Here is an 18,031-nt window from a genome sequence, read left to right as displayed (position 1 = left end):
GTATTTTAAAAAGTACGTCGTCACGACTTAGCAAAGTATAACATTTAGCAAATATATTTTTAAACATCCAAATCTCCATTTCTAGAAAAAACATTAAACATTGATTATTTCAAATGGGTTTATATGAATATAAATAGTAAAAATATAATATTACTTAATTAAGTATATACTACATATGCTTCTCCAACTATAATGCCCTGTTTGGATGTAGATATTGAGATGTAGAATTCGGAATTGATATTGGATGGACTCAATATCCGTTGTTTGGATGGTCTTGTATTGGAACTAGAATTTTATCACAAGACCAAACGGTATTCACCCTTCTGCCGCACCTCCTTCCTCCACATAATAAGGTTCGGAACTTCCAATTTGCATAACTTTTACATCCAAATTTAGAATTGGGTGAACCAAGAGTTTGGCAAGCCAACATTTTGACCACTGTTTGGTTTGGTACCAAAATTTGCCAACTCCTCCCATTTATCTTACCAAAATGTTAGCAAGTTTTTTCCTAACTTTTAGCTTGCCAAAACTTTGACATGCCAAAATTTTGGCAACAAACTAATCAGGCTCCAAATGTTCAATTTGATCATCTCGATGAGCTCTTTGACATGGAGATGTCAAATTGGACATTTGACATTCCAGTTGCCGGATGTTGGTGGTCGATGCGGTATTTAACGACGACAACACCACTTGCCGGGAGGCCAAATCCACCCTCATTATAGCTAAGGTTGGTCATCACGTCAACTCCTGACTAGACATGAAGCCCTACGAGGGAGGACGACGAGTCTTGCCTCGTGGCCTGCGTGAGGAACCCGCAAAGCTAATCTTAGGCCTGTTTAGTTCCTTCAGAATCCAAACTTTGGCACTATGTAAAAAAAAATTTCCCGTCACATCAAACTTGCGGTACATGTATGGAGTACTAAATGTTGACAAAATTAAAAACTAATTGCACAGTTTGGTTGTACTTTACGAGACGAACGTTTTAAGCCTAATTAGTCAACGATTGGACAATTATTACCAAATACAAACGAAATGCTACATTGTGCTACAGTGTCGTACAGTAATTTTGGCTGCGCCAACTTCGCCAAACTAAGGCCTTACCCTCGCTCGTTAGTTTCCAACTCGGCGACTGATGCCTGTCCACGTGCTGAACGAAACGCGACAGTCTGCTGTCCACCTGGCAACCTTCCCATTGTTTTCACGTGAGCGGAGGCCCCACTAACCTTATCCCCTCATCTCTCTTTCCTTCCCACCTTCTTTCTCATTTCCTTTACCTCTCTCGCTTTCTCCTCCGTTCTTCGTGGGAGGACCTGGCAGACGAAAGGGTCGTGGTTGCAGTTTGCACCGCACACGGCAGACCGCGGAGGTACTGCGATGGAGCGCCGCCGCCAGCGAGCTGCAGCACAGTCGGGCGGCCAGGAGGATTCATTCACGGCGGCACAGACGAGCTCCGTGTCCGCGGGCAAGCTCCCAGTGACCAGCGGCGGCGCGAGCGTGCAAGACTGCGAGCTTCCGCGCTCGGCGTCAGGAGCGCGGCTTCTCGGGACCGAGCTTAGATCTGGTGGCCTGAGCTCTCTTTTGCTTTCCCCTTTTTATTCTCGCAGCCAGGTGCGACGGCACGCCGGCAGCCACGGCGAGCATAACGCGGGCCAGCCCGCTGAGGTCGTGCGGTGGTTCGTCCGTAGTCGGCACCGCAAACAAAATTTGTTTTGTATTTATTAGTATATAAATGTTTTCTCAAATTTCTGCTTCAGCTTCTTAACTTGGTGGTCATAATTTTGAGCATTCCTACATTTTCTGTTCATAATTTATGCACGTAATATTTTATACAAAATATTTTGTTCATAACTTTTGCACATAATTTATTAGTATATTTTTCTCTTCATGATTTATGTTCATAATTTGTGCGGGGACTCGGAAGTTTTGTGCATAACTTGTACAGGACTCGGAGGTGACCACCAGCACAAAAAACGGAAAGCAGCCGGAACACGAGTGGAAGTCCTGCACGAGCCGAAAATGGAAACTTGGGCAGGTTGTCTGAAATCGGTGGCTGGGTAGCTTCCCAGCGCGCGCACGCGAGACAGCCCCGTGTGGGACCTCCCATTCCAAATCAGAGCCCCCTTATCGATCATCAAAGAAGATTGACAACACCCTTCTCCGGAACGCGAAGTTTTCGTCGCTTCAAGCTCCGACCGCGGCCTTTATGAACGACTACAAGACATCTCCGACGATGAGAGAACTGCTGCTGCCGGAGAAGAAATAACCAAGGCGACAAGTGCTCACCACCTCATTTACTAGAAGCGTGCTGAAGGCGCCAACGTGCCCCAGAACGTTAAAACGCCGGACGCAACTATTTTTTTTATAAAGACGTGCATACACGATTTTCGTTAAGAAGAGAAGAAATGCAGGCACAGAGCAGACACCCGGGCCAAAAAAAAAAGATACCAATACAACAGCCAACCGGCTTCGCAGGACAACGGAAAGAAAGAAAGAAGAATTGTCAACCCGAACAACAACGAACCGAATTCTTAGCCGTAATAGGGAGCGAATCCCTACAAACCTATAGTGACCCCAACGCCTCGCCTCCTCCAACACCAAAAAAGGTTCAATATACTTCCTATTATCGTTTTTCAAATGCCCATAGTTTATGTCCTTCAATAAATGGACAGTGCTAGTTCTGGCATCTCACATGAGCTATTCCTACCAGACACTTCATAAATATATATATTTTTTACACTATATCATTATGCTGGCAATGTTGTTCTTTGGAAGGCAAATGCAGACGAAACATATATAGGAATTTCATTTTTTTTAACACAAATAAACTTTTTCAATATTATGACATTTCAACTCTTACCAACCTGGAGTACAACCAAACGGAACAACAAAACGGACCTGAAGGTCAATTCACGCCTTTACCGCAGAAATTCGGGTACTAAAAAAATTTATCACATGGTGTTATTTTCGCTGGAAAGGATTACGACCTAATTAACAGAAATAATCTCCCATCATCATCATCTGAGCAAACATTCACAAAGTGCTACCACACGAGTAGTTCGTTTAGTGTTTACCACAAATAAAGATTTCACAAGAAAAAGTAGGCATCTGCTCAATTAGCAAAATATCTGCCCAGTTAATAGGTCTGGCAGTGTATCCTCACCACCCAACAAAATCAGTTCATCAGATTTTAGAACCAAGGAATAAACGTCTGAATTTTCCATTCCTGCCTCAGTTAACCCAACTCTTAAGGCACATCATCATTCTGCTACATAGTTCGTCTTGTCAGGGGGAGGGGGGAGCCATTGACATTGTTAATTCCTGATCTCCTGGAACAAGTCAGAGACGTTCCGTGTCAAAAAAAAAGTCACTAATGTTCAGTTAGTAGGACCATTGGAAAGAGCCTGGATTTCTTCCATCAAATTGTGCCTCAGTTTGACCCTCATGGCCGCTATATCATTTCCTGTGATCTTTGAGTTGATCTCCTCCACCAAGCAATTGCTGCTCCCAGACTGTCCGCTTGTGTCCCACAAGGTGCAGATGGCCTTGATCACAGCCAAGACATAGAGGCCACAATCAGATGCATTTACCTGCCCAGGTGTGAGGATTTCCATAACTGGTGGGGCCTGTGGGAGCACTCGCCGGAATGCATTAGCATATTTCACAGCAGCATCGTGGTTGACGCCATCCAAGCTGTCATAGTGGACAAAGCGGCAGGAGAGGTCCTCACCTATGTGGATGACTAGCAAGCTCCAGTGCCTTCTGCTGTCAGCGTGCATGGAGTCCATGTTGCCATCTACTGGCACAAGCACCATGCGGCGCGTATTAAGGTCTAGTGACTTGGCCTCGGCTTCCACTTCAGTTTCAGTCTTGTCCCCCATCATCAGAAAGGCATGCTTTGGTGGCACCAGAAGAGGTCTTCTTTGCTGTCAAATGTCAAGGAAATATGGGCATAGACAAAGTCTATGATGCTGTCAACCAAGCATCTTCCATCCTCGAGACAGCTAAGGTCCTTGCAGAACAGCTCCACCAATCGGCCTTTCACTTTGCACTTAAGCTTGAGAGGAGCAGCTGGATCTGTAGAAAGATCTAAAGTTGACTTGGTTGTTGCAAGATCAGGAGCAGTAGTTGTAGCTGTTGCAAGGTAAGAACAGCAGCAGTAGCTGTAGCAAGGGCAAGAGCTTGCATTTCTTCCATCAAATTCTGCCTCAATTTCTTCCTCAGATCTACAAAAGTGTGCCCAGTGATCTTTTAAGTTGATCTTCTCCACCCAACAATTGCTTTTCCCAGGCCGCTCTCTTTTGATCCACCAAGTGCAGATGGCCTTGCTCAGAGCCAATACACACAGGCCACAATTAGACCCATTCAGCTGCTTAGGGGTGTCTGCCTCGATAACCGGTGGAGCCTTTGGGAGGACTTGCTTGAGCGCATTAGCATATTTCACGGCAGCAGTGTGGTTGAGGCCGCTACTCACACTGTCATGGTGGACAAAGCGGCAGCTAGAGTGGTCCTCAGCTATGTGGATGACCAGTAAGCTCCAGTGCTTTTCACCTTCTGCGCGCATGTAGTCAGTGTTATCATTTACTGGCACGAGCACCATGCGGCGCGATTGCAGGTCCAGTGACTTGGCATGATATTCCAGATCAGCTTTTTCACTCAAGTTTCCCATAAGATAGGCATGATTTAGCCGCACCAGCAAGATATCCTTTTCGCTGGCAAATGTCAACGAAATACGGGCATAGACAAAGTCAATGACACTATCGAACACATCTTTTTTGTCCTCGAGGCAGCTGAGGTCATTGCATGACAGATCCACCCCTTTGCCATTCACCTTGCAATTAAGCTTGAGAGTAGGAGGGCCTGAACCTGGAATTGCGGCTGTAGCAGGGCCCGGAGCTGCTGTAAGGGCAGGAGCAGTATCAGTAACTTGAGGATACATTTCAGCAATAGGAGCAGTGACTTTATTCATTAAAGTAAAAAACTGTACACTTGTGATAAACATGTCCACTAAACAAAACAAACCCATCTAAAAGAAAATAAATATAATCATTAAGATATAATTAAAATAAGTTATGATAAAACTAATTGCTGAGAGACACAACATGCTTTATTGGCAAAGTAATACCTTCTGTTTCTCCAGCTTCAACTGTAGCATCCCCAGCAGGCTCTTCAAAGGTTCTATGACATGACACCCACGTTGCTTATTAGTACAGGGGTTAGGTCAATACTCACTCAGTGTAAATAAGGAGGTTCAACAGTTTATTTTTTTATTTAGAAGCTGGGTAAACCATCTTACAGTGGACTGTTTTTAAACAAAAATCATTTTTTCTCATTTTAAAAATTATCCACAATATACAGCTTGGGTTAGCATGTAAAGAACAAATAGCACTCAGTCAGATGCCACGAAGGTTCTCCAGACGCTTGAAAACCTACAGAAGAGAGAATAACTTATGTTAAACACAATGATAATTTATAAGAAACAATAAATTGCAAAAAAAACGTAGAAGAAACTTACAGGCCATCGAAGTTGTTAATCTTTATAATTTTGTAAACAACCTTTGCCATAATACCTTTGAGATCATGTGCTACTGTCAAATCAGTTATGACAAGATCTTTAATAGTTTGTACATTTCCTTTCTGCAGAATAGAGTTCGAATTTTTTTCAGTTAGCAACAAGTTTGTGACTACTCACGAATCTGTTTGAATAGAAAAGTAGACTCAAGACCTAACACATTACATATCTAATGATTTGTTTGAACAAACTAAAACTACAAAAAGTCAAAAGAAAGTACCTTTGTATACCAATGCAGGTGCTGGACGCCATGTCTTCCCAACATAAGTGCATACCAGTAGGTATGTCTGTCAAACCTATTGAGAGTACCGCGCCGGTAATGTCAGAAGATGTGTCCTTGTAAGTATAAACCTGATACATTGCAGCACCCATTTGCCGTCTATCCCATTTGGGCAATTCATCATCTTCAAAATCAAGTGGGGGGTATACAGGCCAACAACCTGCCGGAGGTCGTTTAAATATCTAAGACTCACATACTTGATATGTATTTGTAACCAGACCAGATCGGACCAGGGGAGCTTTGGCGAAAAGATGTGCCCCCATGTACTTCTGAAATTTCTCAAATTCCACAGGAGATTCAATTGGGTCTGGCATAGCCAAAAAATCTTTTACAAACTGATCGAAGTAGGCTGGATAGCCTTCAACATCATGCCTCTTGGAGAGAGGGAACAGGATCTCCTTATACTTGTCAAAGTCAGCAATACCATTATCTCTGTTCAGTTTAACCATAGTAGCAAGAGTTTTGATCTTGAATATCATGATGCCTTTCACAATCTTTACAGACATGTGAGATTTTCCGAATTCTCCATACCAGGAATAACCGGATTTATGAGTCTTGAGGATGCAATCCAAATAGCCTAAGGCCATCAACCTCCCAACATAAGAGGTAGAATTCACAAATCTACCTTCAAGTTCATAAACTATATACATACAATTTTCTGCGGCGAACTCTTCGAAGGACATAAATCTGTAGCAGATAAATGCAACCCATGTCAAAAAAAAACAGAGAGCAAATTATCTTCACTTTAAATAGCAAATTTAGTGACCAATAAACTGCAGATAAGCACTTGAACCATGATATGGAAAGGTACAAATGAAATGGAAAAATTTGGCATTACATAGAGGCCAAACCTTTTATGCAGAGGCAAGCAGCAAATTTTAAGCTTGATCTTTGTAGACAGTTCAACTATATCCGTGTCAACAGAATTTTCTTGGATTATTGAATGAAAATAATCACAAAAGCATAGCTTCAGATCCTCTGCAGCCCTGAAAAGAAACAAAAATTTAAATTTCAAACAAGCATTGGATGCAGTTAGAGAAAATACTCCAAAAAAAATGTGGCATCCAATACCTAAAGTAGTTACTGCAAATAGATACTGCAAGCTCTTTGTCATATGTCTTAATCCAACCATAACAAATGATCAAATGGGAAGTGACTTTCAAATGCATCAATTCCACTTGATCCCTGAAGTACGGTTTTCCATCAAGTAGATACCTGCACATACAAAAATGTTTTGCAAGTCTAGTCATTAATTCTAAAGGAATAGTAATGCAGCAGTCTGGATGTGCTTACTCCTTTAAAAATTTCATAAATCCATCCCTCAACATATTATCTTGGGAAGGGCCTAAAACTCCATCTTTTGGTGAGGCTGGTCCTCTATCTTCAGCTCTATTGGCTTCCGCTTCATCACCAAGATCTTTATTTGCCCCCCCCCCCCCCCCCCCCACTTTCATCTTGTGTTACTGTGTTCTTTTTATCTTTTCCTCTCCCACGCTTCTTCGCATTTTTCAAACGGCGGGTTTCTTTCCTGCAAGTTATACAATAAAAAAAATTGTGCATAAACTGAAGTTTGGTAGCTTATTCACCACAATAGCAAGAAAAGAAAAACATACTGTTTTACAGCTTTCCTCTCATCTTCGATCAGATTTCGTTCATTTTCACGCCAGGTTACATTTATTGGACCAAAGGAGCTCGTCAGTAGATCACCATCTTCATCAACCTTCAATCAAGAACCGCCAAAAAAAAAATCAAATGAGGTATTGAAAGCATGCAGGGTGTTAGCTAGTGAAGTGGATGATAGTCCTAGGAGGTGTTTCCTGTGCATATATATGGATGCAAGTAATTAGAGCATTGGGTAGCTCAGAGGTTTTGTGTGCCTTCCATGGCTGCCTAATGTGTCAGTTGGAGCGAGTCTAATCCTCTCTCCTAGATGTGTGTATGCTTGTAAATCTATATGCGTGTGTGCGCATGTGTGACAGCGGTGAGTGAATTTCAAGTAGTATGGCAGATAAAAACATAAGTGAAAGAAAAAATGAGCAAATCTGGAATTACTTACCTTCTCCAACTTCCTCCACAGTGCTGCATCAGATACAATACTAATTTCAAGTAGCATCAGGATAATTTTCCAATACGTCTTGAGCAGTCACTAAAACATGCAACATTCCTTTATGCTGCATGAACAAATTAAAATAAAAAATCATAACCAAAATACACTTATTTATATGGTGGAGGGTGCGAACTGTTCTACAAATTTTTAGAAGAGCCCTCCATGAGTACAGATGGCAAGGAATGCTAAACTCAGATACAATACTAAGGCAAGAGCCTCAAATAAGTTCTTAATTGGTATCATCTGAATAATATTGTTGGATGACTTTTAATACATTTTTGTGATCAGATCTTCTTGTTCAAATCTGATCTTGTAGACCTTTGTACATGTTCGCTCTGATCTATAAATATATTATGGGTAGAGTTGTCCTTTAGCGCTATCCTAAAAAGAAGTAATCAGGGGACATTCCTGTAGTAACGAGAGATGCCATACCTTGTACAGCACATTGATTCTTTCATCCCTGTATAACAGACACAAAACCCCTTCTGGGACATCATTACACAAATGAGCAAACCTGTAATTTTGAGAAAAATACCATTAGTACATAACAAAATAGTAAAGCTAGCAATGCCAATAGACTAAGGACAAACCCATACGAAGTGAACTGGCTGTTCCAAATACTTTGAAGAAGTGACAATCTGTCAGTTTTGCCTTTGGATTCAGATTTGATCAACTCGTCAGAGCTGGTACATCTAATGTTGCTCTAAGATCAACAAGCCACTCCGTGTGGCTCCATATGATGTAGAGACGCAAAGAGAGCAGCAAAAAGTAGGATTTGGAAATAAAATAAAGGTACTGGTGTTTGATCGATCAGATAAACTCAATTGACTGTGATCCTTCATATTTATAGGACGGAGAGATCTTGCGTTGATCGAAGATTGTTTACAAATCAAATCTCACATGAATCTCCAATCTTACTCGGATTAGACTAAAACCGGTTTAGCCGCTTTGGAAAATTGGCTTAGCACATATCAGAAACCAACTTAGCCGGTTTTGCTCAGTAAGTTAGCTTAGTGCCAATTTTGATCGTCAACAAATCTGTCAACACGTCCATCCAGATGCATCTCTCGGTTGTTACCTGTACAGTGCCGTTAGCTTAACACGGCAAGAGAGTAGAGACTATACTAGCCGTACGTTGCATGTCATCCTAAGCAGATGGTGACAATAAAAAAATGCAATCCACGTGTGGGGAGGTAGAGGTCAGCGCTTCGTTTCAGCTCAATCAGTTCATAATCGAATCTCTTTTTTCTTTTGAAACAAACTAAGAAGAAAAGCTACATATTATATTAAAAAGAAAATGAAACTGAGACTGAGCACAACAACCAATAGAAAAAATAACAACATCGGTCAGTGAATTGGAACATCAACACGTGCAAAACTCCAATACTTCTTCTTTTGCGATAAATTAAGTGTGTGTACTTGGATTTTTTTTTTGAAAGAAACACACACTCCAACATGGAGATGGACAAATCACAAATGGTGTCAACTGGTCCGGCAGGCATGCATGCGCATTACTCGGATGTGCGGGTGTGTGACGGTCCAAGCGCAGCACAGACCGGCAGATTGACATTGACACCTTCGATCGGCAGATAGTAATTCAGGGATTGAGCACCCAGTCATCATATTCGTCTTGATCTGCAACTATTCAACTGTGCAAGAACTCTCTCTCTCTCTAGGCTAATTAAGTTACATGATTAACAAGGGTTTACTTTATTTGATATCCAACCAAATTGGTCTTTGCAGTATACTTACTCCGTATAAACGGCAAGGGCTTTTCTGAACATATATGCAAGGCAACGGAGAACAGGAGGAAACGAAACGGCGATGCCGTAGAGACAAGGGAGGGAGATGGTCTGCAAAAAGTTGCTACCGGTCTCCTTTTCATTGGAAGGACATGCTACTACCGCTTTGTCGTGCTGCAGGTCCCTCACCCCCCCCCCCCCCCCCCCCCCCCCCCGCTCTCTCTCTCCAACCCAAGCTGCCATGACATAGCAACTAACCCCTCCCCTCTTTTATAAAAAAACCCCTCCTCTCTAGCCCTCTGAGAAATTGATATTGCGTTTTAAATTCTTTGAAATCAAAGGGAAAAATCATATTGGTAAATGAAATCTAAATTCCAAAAAAAAAACATGAGACTCAGCCTCACCAACTCATGCATACCAGGTGTTGCGTGTAGATTGCCAACTTACTGTGTTTTTGTGTTTGCCATATCTATGGTGCCAAACATTCTAAAGTTCAAACAATAATGATTTTTCTCTTAACAAAGTTTTTTAAAATAGTATTTGTGTTGTTAGTAAAAATAGAACATATGTAGTCACCCGATTTGTCTTGAATAGCCACGAATAATAGCCACGAATAATAACACGTTCATAGTAGAGGGGTAAATTGTAACAGTAATAATTTGTCATCCCATCACATTATTAGTAATTTCAAATTCAACTTTTTTTGCAAAAAGGAAAATGAATATGTCATTCATGGAAGAGATTGATTGCCCTGGGAGTATAGAACAAACATGGACTCCCAAGTCCCAAAGAGTACTCTAGATACAGAACAAATAAATGCACTCCTGCGGTCCCAGTGTTCCGCTCACATGGACTGGGCTGACTGCTGGACGGCTGACGGCTGCTGCTTGCCTGTTGGGTCATGCAGTGGCAGCAGTGCCTCTCGCAGTCCCTTTTGGCCTTTGCAGCATCGGTCTTTGGGTTTCCAACACCATGATCAGGTGCTGCCCATCTCTCTCTCTCCCCCCCCCCTCCCCCCAAAGATGAAAAGGCAGCAAATATCACACCACCCTGACAAAGACATCAAATATTTTGTAATCCTAATTCATATTTGGAGACCAGATTGTGCTGCGAAAAAAGAGACCAAAGAATATTGCTCCTATATACTCCAGTATGCATTATTAATGCGTTGATTGCACATAAAATATTAAAAAAAATGTTGCAGAATGCAAGGAAGCATGCATTATATTTATTTATTGGAACACGAACCAGGCCTACGATAGAAATGGTTCCATCAGAGCAAGTTTAATAACGCAACTAGCAAGCGGGCTGCAAGGTTTCTCTCAGCCTTTTCCTAACCCACTCGTATAATGGTTAGCTCTTCACCATTAATACATGGCCCACAAGTCATTCGCACAAAGTTTCTTGGTTCCTGTCCCTAAGTTGGCTGTAAGCTTATAGCCCGCTTCTCCTCTCTCACCTCTTCTCTCTCCTCCACGTCAGCATTCAGCCAGCTTACAACCCCTTATTATACTTGCTCTCAGAGTTGTTATGAGTACACCGTTCGAGGAATATCTTCTGGCTGCCTGGTGCTCCAAATAAGCTTTAGCCACCCCCCCGCCCCCCCACCCCACACACCCCGCCGAATGTTTGATACTGATTAGAAGTATTAAATATAGATTAATTATAGAATTAATTGCGCAGATGGAGGCTAATTCGCTAGACGATTCTATTAAGACTAATTAATCCATAATTTAATAATGTGATGGATTAATTAGGTTTAATAGATTCGTCTTGCGAAGTATCCAGAACTTTTGCTAGTTTTATAATTAGTTATTTCTTCATTTTTTAAAACAAGAATGGCACAAGCTGCTGTCATGCCATTAGTTAATTTATTTGTGGAATCTCGGTTTTTTTAGAAACCAAAATTCCTTTGGCACCATCAATATACACTATAGTAATAAGTTTAGTAGAGATACATAGATATCCGGAAAGATTTGAACCCACAGCATCGTTCACAGATACTAGTAGTACTCATAAATAGCAGACACTAGTAGAAAATAAAGTTTGGATCGATATCGTGTGTTATGTCTTGCATGTTGGAATATGTTGTTGTTAACGGAGGAATAAGGAAGGAAAATCCCTGTTTAAGGAATAACTGCATCCCTGTAGGAAAATGCCCTGGAGGTATGGCTGTTGGACCGCAACAACTACCATTCTCGCCTTCGCGCTCCATCAGCAAAAAAAGTAGATTTGTCACCTGCGGAAGCGCAATGCATGAGCACCCAGCGGCGGGGGGACATGACAGATTGACAGGCCGAGAGCTCGCCCCGGGGCGTCTGCGACTCTCTCTCTCTCATCCGGCGCGTAGCCTAGTAGATCAGCTCTGGCATAACCAGCTGCACGAGGGGCAGGAGCCGAGGAGCGGGGCAGGAGCTGTCAGGCATTAAGTGCGAGCCATGCCAAGGTTGATATGATTTTGAACAACACCCTGAACAATGTACAGGTAGAGATTCCGGTGGGCTCTGCTACACCCCCCACACACCCCGCCGAATGCTTGATACTGATTAGAAGTATTAAGTATAGATTAATTATAAAATTAATTGCGCAGATGGAGGCTAATTCGCTGGACGATTCTATTAAGACTAATTAATCCATAATTTAATAATGTGATGGATTAATTAGGTTTAAAAGATTGGTCTTGCGAAGTATCCAGAACTTTTGCTAGTTTTATAATTAGTTATTTCTTCATTTTTTAAAACAAGAATGGCACACGCTGCTGTCATGCCATTAGTTAATTTATTTGTGGAATCTCGGTTTTTTTAGAAACCAAAATTCCTTTGGCACCATCAATATACACTATAGTAATAAGTTTAGTAGAGATACATAGATATCCGGAAAGATTTGAACCCACAGCATCGTTCACAGATACTAGTAGTACTCATAAATAGCAGAAGCTAGTAGAAAATAAAGTTTGGATCGATATCGTATGTTATGTCTTGCATGTTGGAATATGTTGTTGTTAACGGAGGAATAAGGAAGGAAAATCCCTGTTTAAGGAATAACTGCATCCCTATAGGAAAATGCCCCGGAGGCATGGCTGTTGGACCGCAACAACTACCATTCTCGCCTCCGCGCTCCTTCAGAAAAAAAAGTAGATTTGTCACCTGTGGAAGCGTAATGCATGAGCACCCAGCGGCGGAGGGACATGACAGATTGACAGGCCGGGACCTCGTCCCGGGGCGTCTGCGACTCTCTCTCTCTCATCCAGCGCGTAGCCTAGTAGATCAGCTCTGGCATAACCAGCTGCACGCGGGGCAGGAGCCGAGGAGCGGGGCAGGAGCTGTCAGGCATTAAGTGCGAGCCATGCCAAGGTTGATTTGATTTTGAACAGCACACTGAACAATGTACAGGTACAGAGATTCCGTTGGGCTCTGCTACACCCCCCACACACCTCGCTGAATGTTTGATACTGATTAGAAGTATTAATTATAGATTAATTATAAAATTAATTGCGCAGATGGAGGCTAATTCGCTACACGATTCTATTAAGACTAATTAATCCATAATTTAATAATGTGATGGATTAATTAGGTTTAATAGATTCGTCTTGCGAAGTATCCAGAACTTTTGCTAGTTTTATAATTAGTTATTTCTTCATTTTTTAAAACAAGAATGGCACACGCTGCTGTCATGCCATTAGTTAATTTATTTGTGGAATCTCGGTTTTTTTAGAAACCAAAATTCCTTTGGCACCATCAATATACACTATAGTAATAAGTTTAGTAGAGATACATAGATATCCGGAAAGATTTGAACCCACAGCATCGTTCACAGATACTAGTAGTACTCATAAATAGCAGAAGCTAGTAGAAAATAAAGTTTGGATCGATATCGTATGTTATGTCTTGCATGTTGGAATATGTTGTTGTTAACGGAGGAATAAGGAAGGAAAATCCCTGTTTAAGGAATAACTGCATCCCTATAGGAAAATGCCCCGGAGGCATGGCTGTTGGACCGCAACAACTACCATTCTCGCCTCCGCGCTCCTTCAGAAAAAAAAGTAGATTTGTCACCTGTGGAAGCGTAATGCATGAGCACCCAGCGGCGGAGGGACATGACAGATTGACAGGCCGGGACCTCGTCCCGGGGCGTCTGCGACTCTCTCTCTCTCATCCAGCGCGTAGCCTAGTAGATCAGCTCTGGCATAACCAGCTGCACGCGGGGCAGGAGCCGAGGAGCGGGGCAGGAGCTGTCAGGCATTAAGTGCGAGCCATGCCAAGGTTGATTTGATTTTGAACAGCACACTGAACAATGTACAGGTACAGAGATTCCGTTGGGCTCTGCTACACCCCCCACACACCTCGCTGAATGTTTGATACTGATTAGAAGTATTAATTATAGATTAATTATAAAATTAATTGCGCAGATGGAGGCTAATTCGCTACACGATTCTATTAAGACTAATTAATCCATAATTTAATAATGTGATGGATTAATTAGGTTTAATAGATTCGTCTTGCGAAGTATCCAGAATTTTTGCTAGTTTTATAATTAGTTATTTCTTCATTTTTTAAAACAAGAATGGCACACGCTGCTGTCATGCCATTAGTTAATTTATTTGTGGAATCTCGGTTTTTTTAGAAACCAAAATTCCTTTGGCACCATCAATATACACTATAGTAATAAGTTTAGTAGAGATACATAGATATCCGGAAAGATTTGAACCCACAGCATCGTTCACAGATACTAGTAGTACTCATAAATAGCAGAAGCTAGTAGAAATAAAGTTTGGATCGATGTCGTATGTTATGTCTTGCATGTTGGAATATGTTGTTGTTAACGGAGGAAGAAGGAAGGAAAATCCCTGTTTAAGGAATAACTGCATCCCTGTAGGAAAATGCCCCGGAGGCATGGCTGTTGGACCGCAACAACTACCATTCTCGCCTCCGCGCTCCATCAGAAAAAAGTAGATTTGTCACCTGTGGAAGCGTAATGCATGAGCACCCAGCGGCGGGGGGACATGACAGATTGACAGGCCGGGAGCTCGCCCCGGGGCGTCTGCGACTCTCTCTCTCTCTCTCTCTCATCCGGCGCGTAGCCTAGTAGATCAACTCTGGCATAACCAGCTGCACGCGGGGTAGGAACCGAGGAGCGGGGCAGGAGCTGTCAGGCACTAAGTGCGAGCCATGCCAAGGTTGATTTGATTTTGAACAGCACACTGAACAATGTACAGGTACAGAGTTTGCGTTGGGCTCTGCTACACCCCCTCCCCCAAAACGAGATTTTCCGTAGAGACATGCTGGATGAACTACTATGCCTAATTTTTTTGGTTTTCAAGTTCTTCTTTCAAGCACTCACGCGACGAGGCGAGGAACCTGCAGGGCATGCTGCCTGTACGCTTGGCGCACGGCTGCACGGATTGGTCTCGGAAGAGGTAGTGCACGGAGCGGCAGCTCGGCTCCGGAGGCAAATGATGTGCCAAATCACCACTAATATGTTTGGATATCAGTTAATTCTTTTTCTACCATAGTTGTATGTATCTATATGCTCCGTTGCACTGCTGGAATTGTAAAATGTGCCAGGGAGGCACGAGGCACGAAGAGGCCGAAATGGATTCAAAGGAAAATTGAGAGGTACAGAACTACGTATTGCAGTTTACATTTCCAATTTGACCTCAAATCATGTGGCCATAACTCGTGGTCTTTTTTGACTTACACCTGCATCTTTTATGTGTTTTATTTATACTAATATTAAATCAACTATATATAGGTTCTATATTTCTACGTTTGGTATATCATTGCATCTTGCATGTGTATAGAGTTGAATTTGGATCTTACTTTATTGTTTGCGCGACTTCATCACACCTTGATTTAATCTGATCTCAAAAGCCATGGATTGGGTATCATGGTCGTCATGGGACCGTGGTGTATGCGGGCGCCCGCATACGAGGATAGGATGGATGGAGGTGGCAAGTTTATGGGTGGCCGGTGCGAGGCTTCCCACCAATCGAATTCCGACCAGTAATTTAGTCCCCTTTAGGCATTCGCACGGACGGGCCGTTTCTTCCGGTCCCCTTTTGATCTGTCTCAGCTAGCCCCCGTGCAGGAAAAAATAGAAAAGAAAAAGTTTTTGAAAAAATTATAAAAATTCAAAGAAAAACTTGTGAACAAAATATTTTAAGAAAACCAAAAAGTTGACAGCCAAAATTGTGCATAAAAAATACGAAAATAATTGCAGGACAAACTTTTCCAAAATGGAAAAATTTGAAAACGTAACTTTGGAAAGCAAAAGGTCATGAACAAACGGTCTGTTCGCTTCAGGTTATAAGCCGGCTGAAACGACTGATTTATTGTGAGAGGAAAATACTGTTTGGTGGCTGATAAGCTGGCTGAATAAGCTGAAGCGAACAGGCAAAAGTTCCCAGAAAACAGAAAGTTAGAGAGAAAAACTCTGCAAGGAAAAATTGAGAACGGGTTACAGGATCACATTATCAAACATGAAAAAATCAAAAATTTGGAACAAAGCGTTACAAACAATTCCATCTTAGCAAAGACCATTCAAATCTTAAAAGAATTGCGGCCAAGTGAAGCACATAAATACAGAATACTACTAAGTCCATAGTCCAAGAAGTTTATCCTTACCTCCTTATTGTTTTCTCATTATTCCACCAGTGCCCCGGGTTGAAGATCAATACATCAGCATCCTTCCACTTGCCCCAGTCATACATCCAATCCATGGCATCCACTCGAATCGTGTACTTAACAATCTCAGGGGCTCCAGCTAGAGCACGACCTTGAAGGACTACAAAAGGGGATCTGTAGTATTCCACAGTGCAGTTGTAGTCTCTAAAGTTGAAAACCAAGAAACCCATGCTTGAACGAATTAGTCTCCGGCTGCCAAAATGCTTTTATAAAAAAATGTATTCATGATAACTTTGTTTATGTCCAAAGTGTGATCAAGGCCCTGCATAAATCAAAGAGGCTAGCCTTCTTCATTAAGTTAGATATCTCGAAGGCCTTTAACTTGCTAAGTTGGATTTTTCTCCTAGAGGTCTTGGAAGCGCTGGGATTTGGACAAAAATGGCGAGATTGGATATCAACATTGCTGGCCACAGCTTCATCTAGTTTGAGGTTTATCAGAGGGACTTAAGGACTCCACCAAGTTGATGCAGAATGTCTCAAAACACTAGTCACATTCTTAATCTTTCTCCATTCACACATAAAACATTTTGTAAAAATATTATCTATCTTAGTTTCCCACTCAATGTATTGTTCAGCATCTATACCATCATAAGTAGGCGGGGAAGGAAGAATAGATTGACTTGCGGAAGGAGTTGTAGCAGCAACAACAGTAGTACTGCGTGTCTCAAGCATATTTGTTGTCTCAAGTCGATGAGTCACTACCGGAAACAAGAAGTTTGCCGAGTGCCTGAGGCACTCGGCAAAGGCCCAAAAACTCCCGACAAAGAGTTCGCCGAGTGTTACACTCGGTGAACGACACTCGGCGAACTTTCCTACGGCAAATGGTGGAGTTGCCGAGTGTCGAACATCGAGCACTCGGCAAATGATTTGCCGAGTGTCAAAACGCACTCGGCAAACATTTTCGGAAAAAATAAAAAAAATAGAAACAGCCGCCGGCCGCCGGCGCCGGCCACCACGCCGCCACCGGCCGCCATGCCCGCTGCCGCCCGCCACCACGATGCCTCGCCCGCTGCCGCCCGCCACCACGCCGCCTCCCCCGCTGCCGGATCCGCGCCAGATCCGGAGGGGAGAGAGCTGGGGGCCGCCGGATCCGCGCCGGAGGGGAAGAAGGGGGCGCGGATCCGACCGGAGGGGAGGGAGCCGGGGAAGGAGAAGCCGGATCCGGAGGGGAAGAAGGGGCGGCGGCGGGGGCGGGGGCCGGGGGCTGGGCGTCAGGCGGCGGGGCCGGGGGCCGGGTGTCGGGCGCCGGGCGTCGGGCGGCGGCGGGGGGCGTCGGGCGCCGGGCGCCGGGCGGCGGCGGTGGGCGGCGGGCGGCGACGGGGGGAGAGAGGAAGATGTGGGGGACGGGTGGGGGTTAACGGAGGAATGAAGAATGCGGGGGGCCGGGTGCGGTACGTGCGGGGACTAAGTATACTCGGCGGTTGGGGAAAAAAAGGTCGCCGAGTGTCCCAGGTGTGACACTCGGTGAAGGGTTTTTTGCCGAGTGTCTAACCTAGGACACTCGGCAAAGTTATTTTAAAAAAATTTAAAAAATATCTAACAGTTTGAAAAAATTGTCAAAAATTTACATGAAATAATATATATTTTCTATTGACTATACAAAAAGTTTTGTAGTCAAATCAAAACTCGACCGTCATTTTGACTCGAAAT

Source organism: Setaria viridis, chromosome 8, assembly GCF_005286985.2.
Source record: "Setaria viridis chromosome 8, Setaria_viridis_v4.0, whole genome shotgun sequence".
NCBI lineage: Eukaryota > Viridiplantae > Streptophyta > Magnoliopsida > Poales > Poaceae > Setaria > Setaria viridis.
Note: the sequence above shows the minus strand (reverse complement) of the source record.